The following is a 16,211-nucleotide window of genomic DNA, read 5'->3' as shown; positions in this document are numbered from 1 at the left end:
ACCCCAAGCATACCATATTCATCATATTACTAGTAACACAACCCACCAAGGGCTCCAAAGTGTTTGTCCCAACCTAGGCTCCAGGACTAGTAACTCAACCCAAGTTGTTCCAAGGCTTCCAAAGAATTTGTTCCAACCCATAGCCATAAGGAACATGAGCACCAATCAGAAAAACAATCAAGTGGAAAAACCCACAACACCATGGCTATCCAGGAAATGGCAAGGCAAGGCTAAAAACAATGTCAATCCAGGCAAATCTCCATGCTAATGACATAACTAGAAAATCACATGCATATACCATGCATCCAGAAATCAGCAAGGAAATCACACATGCAACATGTTACCTGCAAAGCAATCCAGTTGTAGTTGTTGATCTAGTTGTTCCCTTACACTTTCTTTCTTTCCTTTTTCCTTCTTTCTCCAATCCAAGTGAATTCTCAAGTGCTCCAAGAATGCTCCAAGATTTCTCTAAGTGTGCAAGAGTATGAGAGAATGAAAATGAGAGCTCCAAAACTGATCTGAGAAAAGTTAAACCAACAAAAACTGTGAACTGATCCTCATAAGAATTTTTTATATTTGAGGCCTCTATTTTCTTCAGTTTCATTCATTTTTCCTTTATTAAATAAATAAAATGCCAATTATTGCCACTTTGCCTTTGCCACTTTCCTTAGCCATTTATTAATCACAAGTGATACCCATCACTATGGTTTTCCCAACATTTAGGTTGGAATACGTGTCCCATGAAATTGGTCTTATTTTATTTACATGCAAAATCAACTAAGGGTTGTTACAAACCCCTACCCCTTGGGGGAACACCGTCCTTGGTGTTCTATGACACCTATGACCAACAAACCGTTGGAAACAAAACATACTTCCCATGGAGCTTTATAACATAGCTTGATGCAATATTTACAATGAACAACTACTGTAAACCATGACCAACATGATAAACATGACACTCATACCGCTTATTGGAGCTTGATGACATAACTCATCGTGGTATTTACAAAAAAATCCATATATACATATGCATATACCCAAAAGTCATTTTATTGAACCAAAAAATAATGAAGGATATAAAGCCCACATTTGATCAACCATATCCCATGTAGCTTCATCGGGCCCAAAGTGCTTCGACTGCACTTTAACCTGCTCGATTAATGGGTTCCGGAGCATGAGTTGTTTTTGCTGCAATATGCATTGTGATTCTGGCTAGAATTCTCCCTCTGGTTCCACCTGCAATACAAACTAGTCAATCAAATCATCAACATCCTAGACATACTTCTTAACTAATGAAACATGGAAAAAATCATGGACTTTTACTATCAAAGGCAGTGCAAGTCTATGGGCCATTGGTCCAATCCTCTCAAGGATCTCAAAAGGCCCGTAATATCAAGGTGCCAACTTGGCACATGACCTAATCCTCAAGGAACCCCTCTTAGACCTGATGCATAAGTACACGTGCTCCCCAACCTAAAACCCCTTAAATACCTTATGTTGATTTGCATAACTCTTCTACCTGTCCTATGCTGCCTTCAAATTCCTTTTAATAACCTGCATTTCCTATTTCGTCTCTGCCAACATATCCAATCCAATCAACACCCTGTTCACTAGATCACTCCAACTAATAGGAATATTACAAATCTACCCATAAAGAGCCTCAAACAGACACATTTTCAAGGATTATCGATACCCATTATTATATGTAAAATCTATTGGTGGAATATACTCTTCCCACTTCTGTTTTTGATGCATGATATACATCCTCAACATGTCCTCAAGAATCTTGTTAACCCTCTATGCCTGTCCATCTATCTGTGGATGATAAGTTGTGTTGAAAGCACTCTCTATCCAAAAAATTGTAAAAAACTCCGTCCAAAACCTGGAAGTGAAATTGGCATCTCTATCAGATACAATCTTCTCAGGAACACCATGCAATCTCACTATCTCCCTATTGAAAATTTGAGCTACCTCACTAGTTGAATTCATAGACTTCACTGCAATGAAGTGGGCTACCTTACTTAACCTATCAACAATAACCATGAAGGAATCCAGTTGTCTCAATGTCCTCAGAAAGCCTGTAAAGAATTCCATAGAAATGACCTCCCATTTCCACTTTGGAATTGGAATCGGCTGTAATAAACCACTTGTATGTTTACACTCTGCTTTTAACTATTGATGGTCTAAACATCTCACAACAAACTCAACTACTTCTTTCTTCAAGTTAGGCTAATGATAGAACTTCTTAACTACTGTCAATGTCTTCGGACATCTCGGGTGACCTGAATACAACTTGACATGAAACTCCCTCAAGATAAGCTTCTTGAGATCATTGTCATCTAACACATAAATCCTATTCTTGAATATTACCAATCCATCTACCATGAGGTGATACTCCTCATCCTTATTACATTCACCTTGTTGTTGTAACATGTGCTTCAGTTTTTGGTACTTGTCATCATGTTGTCCTACCTGCAAGATACACTCTTGCAAGTCTGTCCCATAAGAACTCACTGTTGCAATGTGATTCACCTACACTCTCCTACTGAGAGCATCTGCAACCTGATTCTCCCTTCCCTTAATGTATATGTTCTCGAAGTCAAACTCATTGAGGGTAGCCAACCATCTAGATTTCTTGGCATTCAGATTAGGTTGGTAAAAAAAGTACCTTAGTCCACTATGATCACTCATCAAGATGAGCCTTTTGCCAAAAAGATAATTTATCCACATCTTCGAGGCATGAATGATAGCTACCAACTCAAGATCGTGAGTCACATAGTTCTGCTCATGCTCATTCAACTTCCTTGACTCATATCATACCACGTTTCCTTCCTGCATTATGACTCCACCAAGTCCCCTCTTGCAAGTATCTGTACATACCACAAACTCTTTGTCAGGATCTACAATCTTCAAAATTGGAGCACTTGTAAGAAAATGTTTCAACTGCTCAAAACTAGCTGCACACTTCCCAAACCATTCAAACTTCTTCCCTTTTCACTGCAAATATGTAATAAGCTAGTCAATCCATAAGAAGTCCATGATGAACCTAATGTAATAACTTTCTAGTCCCATGAATGGTCTAACCGCATCCACATTCCTAGGAGCTACCCACTCCATAATAGATCTCATATTTTCTGGGTCCACTGTTATAACTTCCTTGGAAACAACATGTCCTTAGTAATTATTATTATTATTATTATTATTTGAAATAAACTACAGTTACTAAGATTGACATACAACTAATTCTATCTCAACAATTTCAATATTGCTGCTAAGTGTTCTGCATGCTCTTCCTCATTCTTAGAATATATCAATATGTTATCAATGAACACTATCACAAACTTGTCCAGATAAGGACACAACACATTATTCATAGAACAGATGAAAGTAGTTGGAGCATTAGTAAGACCAAAAGGAACCATCATAAACTCATAATGCCCATACCTGGTATGGAATGTGGTTTTGTATATGTCCTCTTCTTTGATGTGTACCTGATGATATCCTGATCTCAAGTCAATCTTTGAGAACATTGCTGCTCCATTCAACTGATCAAACAAATCATAATATGTTGTGAAGGATACTTGTTCTTGATCATCACCTTGTTCAACTGCTTATAATCAATACACAACCTGGGAGTGCCATCATTCTTCCTCACAAACAATACTAATGCACCCCAAGGCGAAACACTTGGCCTAATGTATCCCTTATCAAGCATTTCCTTAAGCTGCAACTTCAATTCCACCAACCCAGAGTACTCATTTTGTAAGGTGCCTTTGATGTTGGTGTTGCTCACGACATCAACTCAATAAAAAAATCCACTTCCCTATGAGGCGGTAACTCTAAACTATATGCTGGAAACACATCTTGAAACTATTGAAAAACTAGATACCTCTTCAAGACTTCAACATCTTCAACATCCTTCCCTTTGTCACTATAAATATGAATTGCAAACAATGCACATCCTTTCTTGCTATTGTGCTTTGCCTGCATATCTATAACCATTCTCACTAACGTAGGATTCTTCTTTCCTTGCAAGATTCTCTTCTCTCCATCATCATCCAGGAACTCAATAGCCTTTTCATAGAAATCTAATTATTCATGTGAATGTACAACTAATCCATACCCAACGACATACTATATGATCCCAATGGAAGCACATTTAGATGTGCTGATGTAGACATACCGTTCAACTCAAATGTACATGATCTCACCCAATGATGAACTATTTTCTTAGTACCTGTAGCTAACTGCACCAACCAAGATTATACATGCACTTCTGTTGTCACTATGACAAACGCCCTCCAAAATTTTTCCTATACTTGAATTTTGGAGCCTACTATGGATCTTGTGATTGGTTGTTTCATAGTCACTTCTTGGTCGGTTGATACTTTGTCAAGTATTTGAGCTCCGCCATTGGATTGTAAGTGTCGAAGTCACCTACTCACACATGCTCAGACTGTAATGAATTTATGAGTGCATTCCTTCAAGCAAGCTTGAACAAGCCTAACATACTCCACCAAGACAGTGCATGTGAAATGTTCAATCCATGCCTATATTTGGTGTGCATTGTCATTGAAAGTTTCTCACTTCTGGCTATGTTTGTACTTCTATTTCGGTGAGTTTTTCAAACTGTCGCTTTTCCGCACCTTCACTTTCACAAATGTCGTTTTCATGTTTTCGACTGTCGCTTTTGCTTTATTTCACCTTAATTAGTGTCATTTTCATGTCATCTTCACTCTGGCATGTGTATCTTTCATCTTAGTTTGCATATCACAAGTGCCATTCACACTTTTCTCTTCATATACAGCATGAGTGGGCTTAATGGTTAAGAGCATGTGTTTCCTCCTATGAGGTCACATGTTCAAAACTAGGGGGAATAGAGTATGTATGCCTTCATAAACTTAGCAGTCAAATTGCTGCATGGAGGTGGGTCCCTTGTCCCACAAACAAGGGGGTCCCATACACCAATTTTGTGTCTGGCTTGGCCGTGACCTTAAAATTGAATAATAATAATAATGATATAGCAAATGTCATCTTTTGGCATGGGAAGTGTCGCTTATCATGTAAAGTGGAGTTTTGGCTTGCTTCAAAGGGTAAATTTGGTATTGATGAACCCCTCTAATCATGTATACATGTTTTACACTCATTTTCAAAGTTTTATGAATTGTCGCACAAGTGTCGTCACTGTCATTGCAAAGCGTACCTTTAGTATTGCACTTGCGGAAAGCCGTTGCAATTTCGTAACATTGAGGGAAGTATGTTGCTCATGTGTTATGAGTGATCAATTTTGTGTCTTGAACTATTCTAAGTGTGTAGTCATGCTTAAGTTTTGTTCTTGTTCATTTTGGTATCATTGATTCCACACTTAGCCTCATCAGGAAAATTTCACTCCCGAGCAACTTGACCTCACTCAGCCTTCCTGAACTACACATTGTGCAGTATTAACCCTCACTCCTTGACCTTGCCTCTTGGAACTGTGCATTGCATAATCACAATGCCCAACTTTGACCCTTGAGCTCTAGAGTTGCACAATTTCTGCCTTCCAGTCAGCCTTAACTGTGCACTTCGCAGTGTCATGCCTCAAGCTTCTAGCTTGACACTTTGAGTCGTGCAATTGCCTAATCCATTAAACTATCCCCCCTTCCAGAATTTCACATTGGGAAAATTCAATCCTAAAGCCTCAAGTCCGAGCCCTTGAACCCCTCAACTGTGCAATATCCCACCTTGTTCTCTTGCTAGAACTACACATTGGGCAACTCCAAGCCTCAAGCCTCAACCTTGAGCTCTTGAGCCCCTCAATTGCGCAGTTACCTATCATGGCCTCTCAAAACTATGCATTGGTAAACCTCAAGGCTCAAGGCTCAAGCTTGAACTCCTTAGTCTCTCAATTGCACAATTCCTTAAGTCTTTCCTTCCAGAATTGCACATTTGGCAACCTCAAGCCTCAAGCCCCGGTCTTGAACTCTTGACCCCTTGAACTGTGGAATCCTTTGACCCTAGCCATCATGAACTGCACATTGCATAGTCTCAAGCCTCAATCTCAGACCTTGACCTTTGGGATTGGGAAATCCCTAGGTTAGTCACTCAACTAGTCACTAGTTCGAGCCCTAACAAGTGATTTCATGAAACATGTTAGATTAGGGGTTTTTCGAATTGATGTCATCTTTTCATGAATGGTTTTCAGTTGCAGGTACTCCATCTCATCATGGCAGGATGATGATGGATGAAAAGGAGAGGGAGACTGTTACCGGAAATAGTGTTTATGCAGAACTGCTAATCCCACTAAGGCTGGTGGCTACCTTAGAAACAAACAAAGTAAAACTACTTTCGTTTTCCTTTATGAAAGATAGATGAGAGAAGAATAAAAGAGACCAACCTCTATCTTGCGCTTGGTTCTTTGCTCGATTCCTCTCTCTTCTGATAGTCCTTTGCTACTTGCTTTCTTGTATACCCAGCTTCATAGAGTACCTGTAGAATCAAAGCAGCATAACACTATACGAGAACATGGATCTATTATCATAAGCAATATAGGATCAGATGTATACTAACCACACAAATGCATAAAACATCAATTATACAAGTGTATGGAGGAAAACTAGAATAGTTTTATTGATAATCAAGAAAGAGCCAAGAGAATTACAACCAATTGTTCTGACCCAGCATCATCCTCTCAGCAAGTAAGCCCTTCTTCACCTCATGAAAAGCTTAGATCACCCAACACTATGATGTTGCCTCAAGAAACCAACAGCAATTCCTTACAAGATGCAAAATTCCAGCCTCCTGGATCTCTAGGATGAGGGATCCATATATAGATGTATGCAAGGGAGATGAGTTAGCTTGTGATTTGATTAGTGTCTTCCCTTTGATAGTTCTTGATTCCACTTGGAGATTGATGATCTCTTACTCATCCCTGGTCGAATTCAGATAGGCAAGTGTCACTGGAGAAGTTTCTGGAAGATTCCATGCTTCTCCACCTTGCGGATTGACCCTGCCATTTGTCCCTTCTCACCCATCGCACCCCATAGAAGGGCTTTTTGAAATGCAACGCACCTACTGTGTGTATTTAGGTGGGATGCAACGCACTTTGCCTATGGAGCAGGTGAAATGGTCCAGTTTTGACCAATTCTGAGTAGTTTTTTATGGAGAACTTCTGGGAGATGCTGTAATCAGTTGACCTTGTTCTTTTAGGGGTTGGAACAACACCTTTAGGGACTTAGGAGCCCTTGGTTTATGGACATTTTATGCTTGGGGTTGCAGTGCCCAAAAATGTCTATAACAGAGACCATGCTAGAAGACACCTATGGATCTAAAAAGATCAGATGATTATCATGCAAGAGGACGAAAGAACACGAGATTACAATAGAAGACAAAATATGAAGATCACATTGAAGACTCCTTATCTTCAAGTCATGAGGACGAGGAAGAAGAAGAACATGCACTATCTCTCAAAAAGACTAAAGATATCAGCAACAAAGAGTGACTTGAAATTGCCATGTTATCCTGTAGTCCATGTCATCAGTGTCATGTCATGTCAGGTCGTGATTCATCATGTGCCACATCATTTGTGTATTATGTAAATTCCATATTGGAAAATGTAAAGTAAAGTGGAAGTACAAGAGTCATCCATGTAAATTCATATGCGAGTCGAAAGGTATTAGAGAAGTCAAACAATCATGAGGGTAGTCCAAGAGTCACAAGGGAGGTGAATGATCACCCCATTTGTTATATATACACCCTCATTGTTCATGCAAAATAATTTTCACCTTGGCTCCTCCTACTAGGCATTGGAGAGGAAGATAGTTGTTTTGGAGGTGCAAGTGACTGCTCTAATGCTCCACTATTAGGGCTAGTGGTGTTCACTGTCATGTTGTATCTTGGAATTTTTACTTAATTCAGAAGCTCATTGAGCCAACATGCTTTCATGCATATGTCGTTAATATTGTAAGACTATTCTTTGAATGTCTTCAATGTATGTTGTTTTCATCTATACTAGGGAAATTGAACTATTTCGATGGTTTTGGTACTTATCTTGTTGAAGGTGCGTTGTATTTTATTTAACAATTGTTGCTTCCTTGTGAACTATTTCGCTAGTTTATCAATGAGTCATTCATATGTATATGCTCATGTGCCCTTTCTATATTATTAATATTACTTGTCTTTAAAGGGCCCACTTTTATCTTCCCTTTCGGTAGAAGGACCTTAATACTTTCCGCAGTTGAACATTTCACAAGGCATACTCACTTTCTAATATGAAGATACATGTGTATTACTCTCTTGTGCTAAACTTTATAGCAAAGGAAAATCTACAAGAATACATGGTCGTCAGGTTGGTACTCTAAATGGGGCTCCTACTCCAAATAGTGTGAGGTCTAATTGGGACTTCACATAGGGGATACCCCCTTGGTTGATGAATTTCTAGCGTCGTCAACAAAATGGTGCTAGAAGGAGGGCCATATGATAGGTTGTGCCCATTGAGTCTGCTTTGAATATCTTATCCAAAATGGATCTTCCCCAAATCATAATCCTGGGATTTTTTTCTAAAGAGCTTAATCTTAACATCCCTATGGAAGTTTTCCATCACCTCTCCCAACTTAAGTTTGATGGTAAGGGTGAATTAAATCTTTGTGAACATATGTTTCAAGTTGTATATTTTTTCCTTTCTAATGGAATACATTGCAAGGATGTCATGGCTAGATTTCTCACCCTCACATTTGAAGGTCATGTTAAGAGATGGTATCATACATTACCTGCTGCTTCTATCCATTCATTCAACCATCTTGCAAAGGAGATTCATAAAGCATTTAATATGTATGATTACTAGGATGTTCTTAAAATAAAAAATAAACTAAGAATGAAGCCTAATGAATCTATTGAGTATTTTTTTGATTGATTCCTTCACCTTTGTTATTAAATTCTCGGAGAAGACATGGATTAGGATTTATTTAAACAAAATTTTAAGAATTTGGTTCATATCTCTTTGCATGGTGAATTTGAACCCCCTGATGTTTTTACTTCCCCAACTCTTGTAAATCATTAGACACCTCAAATTTTAGAGGAGGAACCTACTACTCTTTTTGTTCCTTGTCCTCCTCCTTTTCCAATTCTGATGAGGGTGCCTCCTTGCAATGATAATGAAGTTGGGAAATATACACATCAAATTCCTAATCCATCCTCTCATTCTGCTTCCGCTTTTCATGATTCGGATCTAATGGGTGAAATCCTATAATGTATCATGAAGCCTATAGTAAAGACTAATTCTGAATTTGATTTGGATTCTTGTCCTCCTCTATCATCTCTTTCTCATGATCCCTTTCCCCATGGTTTTCTTGATCAACCTATTCCAAATACAAGCAGTGAACAGGTGCAAGGTAGTCACATTTCACAGGTAGAGGAGCAGGAAGGTAAATATTCTTTCTATCTTTCTTCTCCTTTTCAAAATCCTCTGCACGAAGATGATACTTCCTCATTCTTGGTTGATTTTAAATCCACTAATCTCGGTAGTGAATCAAATGAAATATATTTGCTTAATCAATCTTAAATCTTGAAAAACAATAATCCTAACGATGATGACTTTGTTGACGTATGCGATGATGAATGCTCGAGTGTACCAGTTGATATTTTGGTGTCTCATCCAAAATCTGATTCAGTCAAAGAAGATGTTCTTATCAAAAATTCCTCTTCATCTCACTATCCCTTGTGCCCTACCATTTGTAATGCATCAACTTGCAATGAAGATACTCCATGCTCTTCAAGTTATTCATCTAAAGAGTTAACCTTTCAATTGACACAAGGTGGTGCGACTAACCATGATGAAAATGAAAACAATCAAATCATTAAGTATTATTTCCATCCCTCATCATATCTTATTTTGCATGAAGCCAACTCTTCAAGTGAGCTTTCTCATGAACTTTCCCTGATTCATATGTCTTCAAATTTGCAATCGAAAAAATCTTTTAGCTTGAGTACTCTGGTTGTTTAAGTTGTAAAATATGATCAAATCAGTGACGTAGATGGCTGTCATATAGTCATTAGTGGTCCTATTGAAGTCAGTGGTGGTATCTATCCTTACACCATGCATGATTTGGTTCAATCTTCAAAATGCGATTTTACAATCCTTGATAATTTTGGGACTTGCCAGGAAGTCGAGGCACCTCAACTTCCATTGATGGTGATGTCATGTTCTCATGACTCTAGTGAGGTACCCAAACTAAATCATATATGGTTGCTCTCTCAAAATCCTTTTCCTTTCATGGTTTTATTTGATGTAAATTCCTTCTTGAAAGATGTTTGGTATTCCGAATGTAGTCTTTCAAACTTTCAAGATCCGATTTCTGATCGGATTGGAGATTCTATTTCGAATGATTTATCTCCATGAAAGGATTTGGTATCAAACTTGGGTTTGGAATGTGTATCTCTCATAGAGTCATGGAATTGTGAGGTTGATCACTTCAAAGATCATCTTTGGCCAAAGGAATCATGTCTATCAAATTCATTTCATAATAAGAAGCTCCTAGTTTTTCTTGTGAATGTTATATCACAAATCATGTTCTTCATCGCGCCTAAAATCCTCTTGAGTGCTAACCAATGCATGATTTATTCTGCGGATCAAATTCTTCTTCATTCACTATATCTTGAATGGTCTCATGTGCTTGTTGTATTAGCATTCCTTTTCACTTCTTTTGATGGTTACGATGCTGGTGCAGTGTGTTTCTTGTTACAAGGAAATGGTTTGTTATATTCATCTATTCAAGGCATTCGTAAAGATGTTCAAACTAATCTATCTTTGTTATATTCTAATCGAGAATATCTTGCCACAAATGGTCCATCTGATCATAATATTAACTATCATTCGTTTTATCATTTTCCCACCAATATATCTGATGACAGTTGTTTCACATTAATTACTATTTATGGTTTTCCTCACTATTCGAATACTTGTCAATCATCTGAGGCACTTCAACCTTCTTTGACGGTTATGTCATGCCTTCACTATCTTGGCATGCCTACCGAATATGATCAAATCCATTTTCCAATATTCTCATTTGGACCCTGTGCTTCTAATTGAAAATTCCTCTTCTCGAAGATTGTGGGGTTTTCAAGAGAATTGGTTCAAATTTCATGATCCAATTTATGATTGCCTGGAAGCATCCTACTTAGAAAGCCCTTTTTCTAATAACACATTTTGGTCTTTTCTCATTCTTGCTAAGAAGGATGACACAGATGAAGGAGCATTCACAAGAAGCTTTTGACGTTTATTTATTTGCAATTTTCATTGAGAAGGCAAGATCACAAGTTGAGTATAAGTAGTGACTATGACACATTTTTCTACTGACAGGCAATACCTTCAATTTTATATGCAAGTTATTCAAGCTCTTATATTCTCCTTTGCACATTATTTTATATTTATTTTAATTGCTCGTATCCTTGTGGATGCAAATCGAGAGCAATGACAATGGTTACATTGGAAATTTCATTATACATAACCCTGACCTTCTTGTCGGTTAGTTTAGGAGTAGGTCTATTTTCATATTATTTTACCTACACGTTCATCATGCGCTCATTTTCTGAAGCCTGTTTTGTGTTTTATAACATTTGTCTCGCACTCTGTTTTCAGTCTAGCCTCCTTTTGATTTGTCCTTTTGGTTTTGTTTTCTTGTTATGTCTTGGCTTTTATTTGTGTTTGTTTAATAAGACTTCACATGAAGGATGTCCCCTTTAGCTTGAAGACAATGTGGCAAAATAGAAAAGGGATTTGTGACACTAATATTTCGATAACCATAAATCCTTCTTCCTCATCTTGGTTATCCTTTGGTCGATGATGTTTTGACGTAAAATATGATCCTTGCGTGAAGAAAGCTCTATGTCAAACCGTGATATTTGTGTCTACTCTTGAAACCTCATGACTACACTTGGTTCTTTATGTTTCCATGTTATTCGTGCTTATCCAGTAGAGTAGAGGAGGATAAGGGGAAAATCAAAATGAGCAAAACAATATCAGAGGTCTCATATATGCTTCTTTAAAGGAACAACCTCTTATGCTCTCAATAAGCAGGGACCCCTATTCTACCCATGAAATGAATAAGTGTTGATGCATAGCCCTATAAAATAAATAAATAAGGGTGAAAGATGAGAAAAGATTCCTGTGCAGGGAGGTGAAGCAAGCAGCTCCGCCGGGGTATTGTTTAGGCTTGCTATCAACAGAGCAATGTTTGTGTTCCTGAAGTGGCTCTACTGGGGTACTATCCATCCCTACTGGTGTGGAGAAACACTAGAGATGAAAAACTATACTCTTAATATCTTAAGCTCATGAGCAACATTGCCCTTCTCTTGATTTAAACATTGTGATATAACTAGTTTTATGATTTTGTTCAATTGAGGAAGGATGAAGGGGACTATGTTTATACACGGGGTAAGTGGGGAAGCCAAAGTAATTTGAATGATGAATCAATACTCCCTGAAGAACTAGACCATGCACAAAGAATTTACCAAGGAAAATAATTAGGAGTTTAACCAGTGTGTCACCAAGTGTCATCACCCCAATAAAGAACCTCCAAATTTTTCTCTATACTTGAATTTTGGAGCCTACTCTGGATCTTTCGATTAGTTGTTCCATAGTCACTTTTCGGTCGGTTGATACTTTTTTAAGTTTTTGAGCTCCTTGCTTGGTTTGTAAGTATCGAAGTCACCTACTCACACATGATCAAATCATAATGAATTCATGAGCACATTCCTTCATGAAAGCTTGAATAGGCCTATCACAATCCCCAAGGACAGTGTCTGTGCAATCTTTAATTCATGTCGACAGCCGGTGCACATTGTCATTGATAGTTTCTCACTTCTGGCTGCAATTGTACTTCTATTTCAGTGAGTTTTTCAAATTGTCTCGTTTGCGCATCTTCACTTTCACAAATGTTGTTTTCATGTTTTTGACTATCCCTTTTGCTTGCTTTCACTTTTATTAGTGTCATTATCATGTCATTTTCACTATAGCATGTTTCGCTTTCATCATCATTCGCATATCGCAAGTGTCGTTCACACTTTTCTCTTCACATAGAAAATGTCGTCTTTTGGCATGGGAAGTGTTGGCTTAGTGGGTCCTGACCCAGGTTCAGAGTTAAGTTTTCTAAACAAATCCCTAAACTACTGGCCCTATCGGCATCAATCCAAGGAGTGTGGATTGAAGTCTCACCTGAAGCAATATGGGGGGGTTCTGGAACTAATTTTCCACACCCAGAGATGAGCGTGATGTTGTTTTAGACCCCTAATATGCCTTCATGCATGAAGGGCTTATCGATATAAATTCCTCTTACCAACCTCTAGACCTTCGCGAAGGTTGACGACTGTCTTTCGTGGACCCTAAATAGTTGAATTAACTACTTACACGCCTCTGTAATTACCCTTAGTTCTGTATTTATGCAGATCGGCTTAAGTGTCTGATAACTTTAACATACATTAAGATATTCTTTGCGTAAATAGATATTAGTACTTGCATTCATATAACAATGTAAACCATGTCGAATCGCGCATCAATACAATATTAAATCATAAACCCATCATTTATCATAACATAAATGCAATCATTCATAATAGAAGTAAATGGACAAAACACAGATATTTCCAGAATTATCTCTTTATTGATACTTCAGTTCTGCTTATAGACTCAAGACTACACTACGCACTCAACATCAGGGGTTTGTGCACTCAACTGCATACTATACTCTAGGCCTCTGTGCACTGCACAAGCCTCTCTTCTATGCTAAGACTCGCTATTTTCTTCTTAATGACCCATTACATTAATATCATTAACTATGAACTGCATTAGACTCTCCTTTTTATACAATCCCATGGTTCGCAGACCATGGGTAGGTCTATACAAGCTGACACAACTCACATAAAAGAAGGGGAAATCCCTTTATGACACTTACTATCTACGTGCTTCGCGACCACAACTTGTTGAGACTTTACACTTTACATAACAAAAACTTGGGCTTTCTGCCCCAAAATTGACTGCAGGGGACCCTGTCCCAACAACCCCCAACAGAAATATCATTGCTCGCTCCGAGTCACTGTTTTAGTGAGGAGATCTTACTGCGGAGACCTCCCAGCTTGACTTGCGCCACTACTACCTCAATCGTGTTCTGTGTGGCTGCCTGCTTGATTTGCTCCACCAGTTGATCCGTTGTTGGTCCTGCATTGTCTTCCTTTACCTTCTTGTTATAGTAGCTACAACCACCCTCCAAAATTTTTCCTTAGCTTCATTTTGGAGCCTCCCTTCCAACCTTCACAACAACTTGCCTTGCTTCATCAAGTTCACCAGCTTCAGTGTTTTTCTTGCACAAAGGAAGCTTGTTGATCACAACTTGATGCATTCCACTCACAAGCTATTAACCCAGACTTGGTTTAGTCGCAGGCTGAGCAGCTTCCCCTAGAAAATTGTGCATTTATGGAGGGAAACCAACCTTCCCTCTAGAAATTGCGTAATCCTGTTTGGCAGCCTGCTAGGCTCCAAGATTTCACAATCTTGTCTGGCAGCCTGCTAGGCTCCAGGATTGCGCAATCCTATCTAGCAGCCTACTAGGCTCCAGGATTGCGCAATCCTGCCAGTCAACAATCCCAGCAGAAATTGCGCAATTTTCCCTAGTAAGACTGCTCAACCCATAATTTGCACAAATCTGGACAACAATCAGTTGCTCTGCCCAGAAATTACATAAATCTCCTAGGCTTTCAGCCTAGCTCCTAGCCAGACATTCGCATTTCCTTCAAGTAGTCGAACAACCTCTTGCATGTGCAGCTGAGTTGACTAGTTCCCTCCAGGACCGAACAAAACAGACTTGCATGCATGGGTTGCTTCTCCCAAGGCAACATGCAAAGACATCCCTTGTTTCAGGGATCTATGTTTAGCAGTTGTAGGTTACATGCAAGGATCATTTCAGAAACCTCCCATCGATTGTCACTTTCCCTAGATTTGTGGCATGCGCGTCATAACCTCGATGTTATCAAAACTCATCAACCAGATGCTACCAAGCTCATTCCTCACGTAAACCTTGCATCTCTGACATCCCACATCACATCTAGGTGCAGTCGGCACACTCAACTCAACTGTTTTGGGATAAGCCCGCTTCCCATGCCTTGTATTGCATTTCTGTCGCTTTTTGTGTTTTTGCTTGTATGAGTATTGTTTGCTTGATTTATTTGAATGCTTGTTGTTGTTTACATGTATATTAGCTTGTCCTAGTATCATTCCAGTTTTCATCAACATCTCATTGTTGTCGCATGCATGAAATTGTTTTTCACGAACAGTCGCTGATTTAGCGACTCGCCTCACCACATGCATGTTGTTCCATTTTCTGAATCTATCATTCAACATTTGCATGCATGATCATTCACTTATGCTTACACTTAGTGTCAGCATGCATTCACACTCACATTCACTTTCAATTGCCCGTCGGCGAGTCTAGCCAACCTTAGCCCGGACTTTGCCTCACTAAGAGCCTCACCAAGACAACATTGTGCAATCCTGAGAGGGAAGGCTCTACTTCCCTCTCCAGAAATGTGCATTTCTTCCCAGTAGCTGTTCCCCAGGCCTGATTTGTACAATCTAAGAGACAGTGACTGTTGGCTAAGAAAATTGTGCAATGCAGTCACTGAGCCTGCAACCATTGCCAGCTGAGATTGCACATTATGCAATTCCAACAGTCAGTAGCCAGAATAGACTGCACATTGCACAGCTCTAGCAGTCAGTCAGTCTCCTAGCAGCCTAGATTGTGCCTTGTGCAGTCTTGACAGTTGGACTCCTGACCTCCTAGCCAAAATTGCACAACCTTCATGAACAGTCACACAGGTATGTTGCAAGTCAGTTCTCAAGTTCATTTTGGTTTTCAACTGATAGATTGCTTTCCATGAGTGTTGGCATGTCTCTAGGTATTGTGGGTGTTCATCTGCCTCTTAGCAGTGCAGGTACAATGGTTTCCAAGAGAGTGGAGTCAAAGACACCGTTTAGAGCACACCTGGAGATGCAACCCATTCAACACACTCACCAAGGCGAAGACAAGAAGCAAGTCCAATTGGAGCTAAACATGTACTTCGGCAAGTTGATGCACATGACCACCAACACACACTTGAAGATTAGCACGAACACTATGCATCAGTGTGTTGTTGGTTCAACTGCACCCAAGAATACCATGCGCATGTTAGCAGACAAGTTGGATGAA

Source organism: Pinus tabuliformis, chromosome 6 (assembly GCF_031772625.1).
Source record: "Pinus tabuliformis cultivar Carrire ecotype Pingquan chromosome 6, CPIR1, whole genome shotgun sequence".
Classification (NCBI taxonomy): domain Eukaryota; kingdom Viridiplantae; phylum Streptophyta; class Pinopsida; order Pinales; family Pinaceae; genus Pinus; species Pinus tabuliformis.
The sequence above is the reverse complement of the archived record's forward strand: the minus strand, read 5'-3'. Positions refer to the sequence as shown.